This window comes from Elephantulus edwardii, unplaced genomic scaffold (genome assembly GCF_000299155.1).
Source record: "Elephantulus edwardii isolate Elephantulus edwardi_28Jun2011 unplaced genomic scaffold, EleEdw1.0 scaffold00007, whole genome shotgun sequence".
NCBI classification, from domain to species: domain Eukaryota; kingdom Metazoa; phylum Chordata; class Mammalia; order Macroscelidea; family Macroscelididae; genus Elephantulus; species Elephantulus edwardii.
The window spans coordinates 18,170,489-18,181,256 of record NW_006399757.1 but is presented as its reverse complement, the minus strand read 5'-3'; the positions used below and the strand labels follow the sequence as shown (position 1 = coordinate 18,181,256).

General features: G+C 38.3%; 1 pseudogene; it reads right to left on the bottom strand.

Moving 5' to 3' along the window:
• Window positions 1-846: 846 nt before the first annotated feature.
• LOC102855400 lies at window positions 847-1,222 on the bottom strand (annotated as a pseudogene).
• Between the last annotated feature and the right edge of the window lie 9,546 nt (window positions 1,223-10,768).

Genomic DNA, 10,768 nt, shown 5'->3' with positions numbered 1-10,768 from the left:
GAGCTGTGGTGCTGGAGAAGAGTATTGAGGGTATCATGGACTGCTAAGAAAACAAACAGATTCATCTTGGAGAGGGTTAAAGTAGGCTGCTCCTTGGAGGCAAGGATTCTGGGGCTCCGTCTGACACACTTTTGACATGCTATAAGGAGGGACCGGTCCTTGGAGAAGGACATCATGCTTGGGAGGGTGGAGGGACAGCGGAGGAGGGGAAGACCCTCTGTGAGGTGGACTAATTCAGTGACTGGGGTAATCAGGACGGGTGTGTCAGAGACAGTGCGGTTGGCACAGAACAGTGCAGAGTTTAGGGCTGATGAACATAGGGTCGCTATGAGTCACAAGCGATTCAATGGCACATAACAACAACAATATACTCCTAACAGTGGAAAACCTATGTTGTTTGTTTTTTGTTTTTTTTGTTTGTTTGTTTTGGTGGGTTTTTTTTAAACTGTTAAGAAAATTTTCATGGTTTTACTGAATAATGAGACTTTGAAACATCTGAACAAATCAATATTTGGGTGATGAGTCAGCTGCTTTCTCCTTCACTTCTTTGGGTTACTAGAGCAACTTGCAGTAGATTAAAAAGAAAGGAGAAAAGATAACCTTTTGCATTACTTAAGTCTTTCCAAGGCATGCGCTGGTACAACACAAACTTCTCCTGTCAGATGCAACTAGTCTAGTGTCCAAACATCACATGCTGTTAGCACCTCGGTGGCAGCAGCGCACCGCACCCACTCCCACCTTGGCCTTGCTTGTTTGTGTATGATATTTGGAGCATCTGGAAGAGTGTGAATAGTATCGGGAAAAGGGGGGAGGAGGAAACAGCATTAATGCCTGGCTGGGACGAGGTCAGCCAGAGTTGTGCAGCAAAAGCCCGAACATATCATTGGTGCAAACCCATTGATATTCTTTAACAAGAACATCTGGTGAAAGCCCATGATGGGGTCTTCATCGGCCTTGAGCTGGTCCACAACCACGTTGAGGATACAGCTATCTGGTGTGGGCTGATGGTCCTGAGACATGATGCTGTGCTGGATTTTCTGGAACAGAAGGCTAGACAATTTCGCCACAATGGCAGCTTTCCCCTGGAACTGTTGTCCTTCCACATAAGGCATGATGTGTCAATATAAATTGCGCCTAGTTGGACTCTGTCGTTTTCAAATAACTGGTAGTAATGTTGAATGAAGCTGGATCCAATCTGTTCTCAAATTGGCTTGTGTCCCATTATGGAGTGTCGCCCAGCCTCCGTGACACCCGAGGGGCTGGCATGATGGCGGCACCGGTGGCAGCAACCCAGTGCGGTCTCTGTTTTGTTGTTTTTGTTTTGTTTTGTTTTGTTTTTCTTTTAGAAAATGCCAAATTACTATGAGAACATTGTCTGAGATGTGACTGACAAATGGTTTGGGTCCCATCCTCCCCCCCACTCAGTAGGTTTTCTTTACACTCTATTTGGAAACGTTTTTTGATGTGCACAAGGACTTAATCTGTAGAAGGTTTCATTTATCCATGTTATCTTCTCCTGGTTGTGCATTTCTGGCTGTATTTGCCAGCCTATTTACAGCATAGGCCAGACCTTCTAAGTTTGGCCCCATTTTGTCTCATACAATCTTTATGGTTTTAGGCTTTATCCTCTAGGCCTCCAATCCTTCAATTGGTTTTTGTGTATGGTGTGAAATGAGGTTCCCGTTTCTGCTTTCTGCAGGTCCAGTCTTGCCAGCAACATTTGTTGAAGCACCATAGTTGCCCCATTTGAGAGGTTTTGTTTCCTTGCTGAATACAAGTTCATATCTGTGTCCTCAACTCTGTACTGTTTGTCTGTCTGTCATTGTACTGGTACCATGCTGTTTTGGTTACTACCACTGTAGAGTAGATTTTGAGAACAAGAAGTACTACGCTTCTCGCTTCATTTTTGTTCTTCAGAAGTGCTTTGCTTTTGGTGGGGGGGGGTCTCTTTCCCTGCCACCCTGCAAAATATACTTTCCTACTGCCTTTTATATCTCTCTGAAAAGTGAAATTAGTAACTGCACTGGGATTGTCTTAAACAGGTAGTATAGTTTCAGATTGTCATTTTCACTATATCAAGGCTCGCTATTCATGAAGAAGGAACATTTTTCCATTTAGCTAAGTCTCTTTCTGTTTCTCCCAATGAGAGCATTTTTCAATTTTCTTTGTAGTGTTTTGTAGTTTTCTTTATAGAGATCTTTTGTGTCTCTAGTTAGAGTTATTCCCAAGTATCTCAATTTGTGGTTAGATATTATAAATGGAACAAAAAATTAGAACATACTATAAAATGGAACAGATTAATATTGTTTTGTGTTTTACTGACTATGCAAAGTAATTTGTGTGAATTTCAATAAGTTATGGCCAACACTAAGAAGAATGAGAATTCCAGATCACTTAATTGTGCTCATGTGAGCACAACAGCCAAGAGGCTGTTGTGTGAACAGAGAAAGGGTTTCAAATTAAGAAAGCAACGTGTCAGGGTTATATACTCTCTCCATAACTATTCAATCTGTATATTGAACAAATTACTCAAGAAGATGGACTCTATGAAGAAGAATATGGAATCAAGATAGGAGGAAGACTTATCAATAGCCTGTGTTGTGCTGATGACACAACCTTGCTGAAAATGAGGAGGTCTTGAAGCAGTTGTTGCAAAAGTACAAAGAATCCAGCTTTACATAAGTACTGTATCTCAAGGTCAAGAAAACAAAACTTCTTAACAATGGACTGATAAGGCAACATCATGACAGATGGAGAAAATTCTTATCACCTGACTGACATGCAACATCATATATAATACAAATACAGGAGAATATGCACATACTAAGTCTTACTTTTTCATTGTGTGTTATGCTCAAAAGTTAAAATTTTCTAAGTACAGGCTGCCTACAAGGACTAATTGTATCAAACAATACAAAGTACTAAGATTGTGAGGATGGCAGAGGATCAGGAAAAATTTTGATCTGTTGTATATGGGTTGCTATGAGTCTGAGTCCCCTCAATGGCACTTAAGAACAGCAACAAGAATAATAGCTGTATGTAGGAATAACTCCAATGTTAACTGCTTTGATCTTCATTATAATAATGGTAACCTATCTTGCTATCATCATCATACTAGTCTGCACAATGCAGAAAACTGAAATCAATCTGTGACTGCTGAGAGCCAAACAGGTGCTAAAAAGGCAGATGTTGTTGGAGTTTGATTAATGTTATGAAAATATATATTGAAATTATTATCAATTATATTTTTTAAAAAACTAATTTTAAAGCAATAATGCCATAGCAGGTTTAAGTTGTATACATCAAATGAGAGAGAAAGAGTGATTTCTAACCTAAAGATCATTAGTTCAAACCCACCAGTGACTTCCTGAAAGAAAGACAAAGCAGAAAGATTAATATTCTTGGCTATCTTATAGGCCATCTTATTCTTTTTTAAGGCCTGTGGCTCTCTGGTGGTGCTGTGCTATCAACCCAAGGACAAGCTGTTCATATTCATCAGTTGCTCTGAAGGAGAAAGATGGACATTCTCATCCCCAATTAGCCTTACATTTCACCTGCAGAAATAAGAGAAAGGTAAGGCTCTGAATAAGTGTCACTGGCAATCCACTCACTCAACAAGGATATTCTTAGCAAGAAATTTTAAAACTTTCATCTCTGCACAGTGAGAAGACTCAGGAGGATTTAAGCATGAGTATCTGTATACTTTTAGTTATTCTTCTCCTTGTGATATATCCATGTGTTCCCTAGCAGTCTATGAAGATGCTATGAAGACACAGAACAACTAGGACTTTAGTGACCGAAGCAAGTTTCAGGACCCATGCCTAGAATGACAGAGTAAGAGATGCTGTCACTGTGCCAAGGTTTTCTGAGGCTAAAGAAGACACTGTTTTCCAGATAAATATCTATCTTGCTGGTTTCCAAAACTCCATTTCCTTACAAGATTTAAAATGAAAGAGTTGATATGAAACACTGTAAATCAAGTTTCTCAGTTGAAACAAGGTGGTACATCATTCCTAAATATCTCTTTCTCACTTCTCTTACTTCAAGGAGTGCTACGAGATAGTGGTAATTTTTCCACTCTATCTTAGCAGTTCCTAAAAGCAGAGGCTCCATCAAAATGGCCAGGTGGGTTTATTAACACCCAGATGCCTGGGCTCAATTATTGTCTGATTCAGAAGACCTAGGACAAACACATACAATTTGCATTTCCAGCAAGTTCCCAAGCCAATGCTGCTGATTCATGAACCACTTTTGGGAATTAGTGCCCTATTTTTGACTCTTCAAGACATTTGTTTAATATAAGTGAAACAATACCCACCTGTATTTTACCTTTCCCCCCTATTTGGAAGGCTCGCTTGCTTGCAATATAATTTTTAAAATTCTATGTAATATGTAAGTAGATTTAAAAGGTTGTGGTTTTTTTTCCTCAATTTACCAGCTCATGAATCTTACTAATTTAGCTTCATTAATTGAGATTACCAGCACCATGGTGAGATTCTGATAGAGTGCTATAGCAACAAACATTTCTAGAAGTTCTTTAGGTTCTGTTTGCTTACAGAACAATAAATGTTCCCTGTTTGGAAATAATCTCCAAATGTTCTCTCTTGTTTAAGCTGCATGAATTCTTAACATACGCGGCACACATATTGTAATCTATGACTGAATGGAGGAGGCCTTTCTCTTCTCAGGGAGAATGGAAGGATGTTATTTTCGGGAACAGTGAGGCTACCTTTCCCATTTTTTTCCCAACACAAAAAATAGTGCAATAAAGTATTGCTCCACTCAGACTGAAACAATTTTCCCATCTGTCAAAATATTTTAAATAGTATCAAGCTGGTATTACTTTGTCAAAACATTTCATCAGAAGCAAGATCTAATTTTAAACAAAGCATTTCCTCGAACTATGAAAGTAAGGTGAGTAAACTGTCAATGACACAATATAATTTTTGAAAAATTTACAAGGTCCCATTAGAAATACATTGAACAAAAGGGGTGTTTAAAGCAAGGCTAAGTGCAGAGTAAGTGTATATGGAAATGAATGCTGTGTAAAGAAACACAAGGTCCACTGTCCTTAAGGTGTCATTCTTCAGAAAACAAACCTAGGTGCTCAATGTGGATCAGCTATAATTCTCCTGTGAAATATATATAATGTAAAATTATATTGACACCTCATCTAGAAGCGGCTTGGGTTTTGGAAGTATACAGAAAGAGATGCTAATTCTCTACTACAAACCATGGGATTTGAAGCAGGTTTGCAAGTGTTTCTGGATCTTTTTCTACAACTACACATGCAAATATATCATCTTTTAAATTGTACCTGAAATAACAATTCTAAGAGATCACTGTTGTTCATTACTGTTCAGAAGACTTTGAGTTGAAGTCATCACATGTGTGCAGAGGAGAAAGTTTCATAGTGCCACCAAGGCTGGATATTTCTTTTGTCTTCCAAGCCACCTGGTGGTAGAACCAAGCTCAAACACTTGTACTATCAAAATGGCTCTGGATGGACTCTCCTTTCCTACTCATTTATAAAAACTTATATTGCTCGCCAGAATTTGAACTTCAATTAAGAGAAAGGATGAATAAAAGATGAAATAATGGGTAACAATCTTCAGTATGGATTACACCTTGATGTAAAAATAATGTCATCATAGGTAGAGAACTGATCCTTCTTCCCTGTTCCTAACTTTTGCCTTCCAGTCACCCACTATTATTAATGCATCTTGACTCCATGTTTGATCAATTTCTGACTGCAAAAGTTGGTGTAAATCTTCTATTTCCTTCTCTTTGGATCTAGTAGTTGGTGCATCGATATTTTTCCCATTCCAAAGAAAGGTGACCCAACAGAGTGGGGAAATTATCAAACAATATCATTAATATCACACGCAAGCAAGATTCTGCTGAAAATTATCCAAAAACATTTGGAACAATATGTCAACAGAGAACTGCCAGATGTGCAGGCTGGAGTTAGAAGAGGTCGTGGTACTAGGGATATTATAGCTAATGTCAGGTGGATCTTAGCAGAAAGCAAAGAATACCAGAAGAATGTCTATCTGTGTTTCATTGACTATGCAAAGGCTTTTGACTGTGTGGATTACAACAAGCTATAGCTGACTCTGAGAAGAATGGGATTGTGCTAATGTGAATATACTTGGACCAAGAGGCAGTCGTCAGAGCAGGGAGACACTGGAAGGTTCAAAATCAAGAAAGGAGTCCGTCAGGAATGTATTTCGTCTCCATACCTTTTCAATCTGTATGCAGAACAGATCATCTGAAATGCTGCACTATACGAGGAGCAATGTGGAATCAAGATTGGTGGAAGAATCATCAACAACGTGTGTTATGCAGATGATACAACCCTGCTTGCTGAAACTGAGGAGGACCTGAAGTGCTTGCGGCAGAAAGTCAAGGACTGCAGTCTTCTGTATGGATTGAAGCTTAACATCAAGAAAACAAAGATTCTCACCACTGGGCTAAGTGGCAGCATCAGTATGGGTGGTGAAGAGACTGAGATAGTTAACAGTTTTAGTTTACTTAGCTCCACAGTCAACACTCTTGGTAACAGCAGCCAGGAAATCAGGAGACAAATTGCATGGGGAAAGTCAGCTGTCAGGGACCTCTCAAGAGTACTGAAGTACAATGTCAGGCTGGAGACTAAAGTGTGCCTGATCCAGGCTATAGTCTTTGCAGTAATGTGCTATGCATCGGAGAGTTGGACAGTGAATAAGGATGATAAAAAGAGAATTGATGCCATTGAGTTGTGGTGCTGGAGAAGAGTGTTGAATATATCATGGACTAGGAGAACAAACAGGTATGTCTTGGAGAAGGTGAAGTCAGAATGCTCCTTGGAGTCAAGGATTCTAAAGCTTCATCTGACATACTTTGGGCATGTTGCAAGGAGGGACTGGTCCTTGGAGAGGGACATCATGTTTGGGAGAGTGGAAGGACGATGCAGGAGAGGAAGACCCTCGATGAGATGGATCGATTCTGTGAGAGGAGTGGTAGGAATTAGTGTGTTTGAGATGGCGAGTTTGGCACAGGATAGAACGGCGTTTAGGGCTCTTGTACATAGGGTCACTATGAGTGGCAAGTGACTCGATGGCACATAACAACAACAACAGGTGGAGAACAGAATGAAGTGGTAAAAGATTTCTTTTTTCTTGGACCCACAATCAACATCTATGGTAGCAGTAGTCAAGAAATCAAAAGATGTGTTGCCTTGGGAAAATATGCTGTCAAGGACATTGTTAAAGTAATAAAGAACAAGACTGTCCATTTAAGGCTTAAGATGTGCTTGCCCAAATAGTTGATATTTTCATTTGCTTCATATGTATATCATAGTTTGACAAAAATAAACAGAAGAGGAATTGAAGCCTTTCAACTGTAGTGATAATGAAAACTATTGAGTATACCATGGACTGACAAACAAATCTATCTTGGAGGAAGTGCAACCATGGTGCTTTTTGGAGACAAATACACTGAAACTTGGACTCATATACTTTGAACATCTTATCAGGAAGTGCCAGCCCACAGAAACAGACATTATGCTTGGGAAAATGAGACATTAAAGAAAGATAGAAGGTCGTTAATGAGATGGATTGATACAGTAACTTCAACAATGGGCTTAAAGATGGTATGAGATAGTACAAGGTTCCAATCTGTTGCTTATAGGCTCGATGTGACAGCACCCAGAACCAACACTAAACTTTAATAATTATAATACGCAAACAGTATCATCTCCGTGTCTAATTGTCATTGCCATCAAGTCAGAACTGACTAATAACTAACCCTCCATATGGTTTTCAGAGGTTGAAATTGCACAAAACGAGGTTGCCCAGCTTCTCCTGTTGAACTGTCAGTGAATTCCAATTGTCTCCTTTTGGGTTGGCTGTGCAACACCTTACCCACTAGGTCACCATAGCTCCCTTTTCAATAATACATATAACATTTGCTCTAATTTATTTTTCCCCTCTTCTTGTATTTATGATATGTTGTTCTTGTTGTTGCTATAGGCTGTCAAGTCACCTGTGACTCATAGCAACCCTATGTACAAGAGCCCTAATCCCTGCTCTAGCCTGTGCCAAACTCATTGTCTCTGACACACCTACCCCCAGTACCCAAGTTGCTGAATCAATCCATTTCATCAAGGGTCTTCCTTTCCTGTGTGGTCCTTCCACACTCCGAAGCATGACATCTCTCTTCAAGGACTTGTTCCTCGTTGTTGCATGTCCAAAGTATGTCAGACAAAGCTTCAGAATCCTTGCCTCCAAGGAGTAGCCTGGCCTCACCCTCTCCAGGACAAATATGTTTGTTCTCTTAGTAGTCCATGGTATAATCAATACCCTTCTCCAACACCAGAGCTCAAAAGCATCAGCTCTACTTCTATCATCCCTAGACATTGTTCAGCTCTTTGATGCACAGCAAATGGAAAGACCATGTCCTGTATCAGGTGCACCTTAGTCTCCAGACTAACATCATTACTCTTCAGTACTTTAGAGAGGTCTCTAACTACAGACTTTGCCATCGCAATACGTCTTTTAATTTCCTGGTTGCTGGTGCCAAGGGTGTTGATTGTGGAGCCAAACACAAAGTAAAGCTGTAAACAATCTCAATCTCTTCACCATCCATCATGATGCTGCCAGTCGGCCCAGTGATGAGAATCTTTGTTTTGATATTTAGCCTCAATCCATACTGAAGGTTGCAGTCCCTAACCTTGTATAGCAAGCACTAATAGAACACTCTCTTTAGGTCTGACATACATAATATGTGCTCAAAAGTTGCATATGTTCCATAATCAATAAGGATATTAATCTCTTATATATGTAAAAATTTAATTATTATCAAGTACTTCATCTAGGTCACGTATCAGTTAGGAGGACATACAGTATATTTCAAAAGGAAAATGATGATATGGCTACAACCTCTTCAAAGGTCAATAATTGCAGATTTCAAGTTTAGCTTTTACCTAAGAGGAAAAAAAACCACAAACCTTTCATTTTCTTACAGATGGTCAAGTAAACTTACATGACTATCAAAGGAACAAGGTACAAAAAAATGACATTTTCCCTCTATAATGTCTAAAAATTTTTAATGTAGATTTTGTACTGCAAATTTCAAAAAGTATGAACATAGTTCACCTGGATTTCTAGACCAGAGCTAACTGATCATTAATTCAATGAAGTCATTTCTAACAATCAGTATTGACTAGTAACATTGTTAAAATGCTCAAATTCTTTGGGAATTTATATATAAACTAAGACAAGTATTTAAAATTTTAAATTGATAATGCTTTGTGCATACAGAAAGAAATTAAATCACTTTAGAGAATCACAGGATATATGTTAACAAAGACTATAATTCAATTTTAACATTTGCATACATATATTTGCAGGTCTCAGAAATATTTCTCTCTATATTTTGCATGTTTTTGTGAGAGGGGGTTTGATTGGTTTGTAGTTTTTGTTTTGTCTCATCACCTAGAAAGTACATCTGGCCAGAGGGAGAATCACAGATGCAACTGTCTTTGTCTTTCCACACGGATATTTTTTTTGTTAGGCAGTAATATATGTGTGATTACTGTTTTTAAATATCACTACACTTTTGATCATTATGATTTTATGATGTTGCAAACTACTTTCAGAATTTAAAGATACTCACCTAATTTTAGAAAACTGAGAACTTAACAAGAAGGACTCTGGAGGAAAAATAATGTAGGGGAGAGAGAAAAGTATTTAGAAGGAGTTCTTAATTGTTTTAAACTATCTCTCAACAATTAGCATTGTCTTCACGAATGTGAATACTGAAGATTACCCTCCTGTTAAGATTTCTACTTTCTACCTTTCACTCACCTACATTCTTTTTGGTTTTGTCTCTTGGATTGACCAGCATAATGACACAGGCACATTGAAGTCTCAATAAATTTCCAAGGATACATACAACTAATAAATGGAGCTAGATCTGAACTGGGCTACTTGGCTTCAGAGCAGGTACTCAGCTTTCCTAAACACAGGACAGAATAAAAATCTAACAATGTAACCAAGACACAAACACATGGCATGTCAAATAACAAAAGAGAGAAGTTAACAAATAGAAGACCCGTTACAAAGAGATAAGTGAAATGAGGACAAAGGTGGTCTCTGCTGGCTTAGAAGACCAAAGGGAGGTGGAAATGGGCATGGAGATTAGGAAGAATTTTGGAGTGTGTGTGATATTTCACATGCTGAGAAGAGCAGAAACTAAAATATATAAAAGCATATAGTCTGTCTAGAGTGGAATATTTCTATTCAGACATATTGAAAAGATAGAAAACTTGTCCTAAATAGTTAAAGAAATTTTAAATTAATGATTCAGACATTAGGACATAATACTGACAGCATATGCATCCCTTCAAGGATTATGAGCACAGAAGTGTTATAATGAAAAGAGCAGTGTAAGACAATTACATGGAGAGAGATTCAGAAGGATGTGAGGGATGCTTTAGAATCTCTCCAAGTCACTTCCTAAGTTCATGTATATTACCCAATGGTATTGGAATTTATTTCACTGATATCCCTAATTTCTTAGAACTACATTCATTATCTTAATATCCATTTACTGAGAACACAGTTTGGTAGAGAACATAATTTGTTTTCCAACACTTATAGTCAAAGTGGACATGGAGAGAGATAATATTCAAGTGAAAGATATAAATGTATACAAATAAGACAGAATTACAAAGAGTTATAAAGGAAAATACATGTTTAGTGAAAGAAAGTAATCAGGCCAGGGA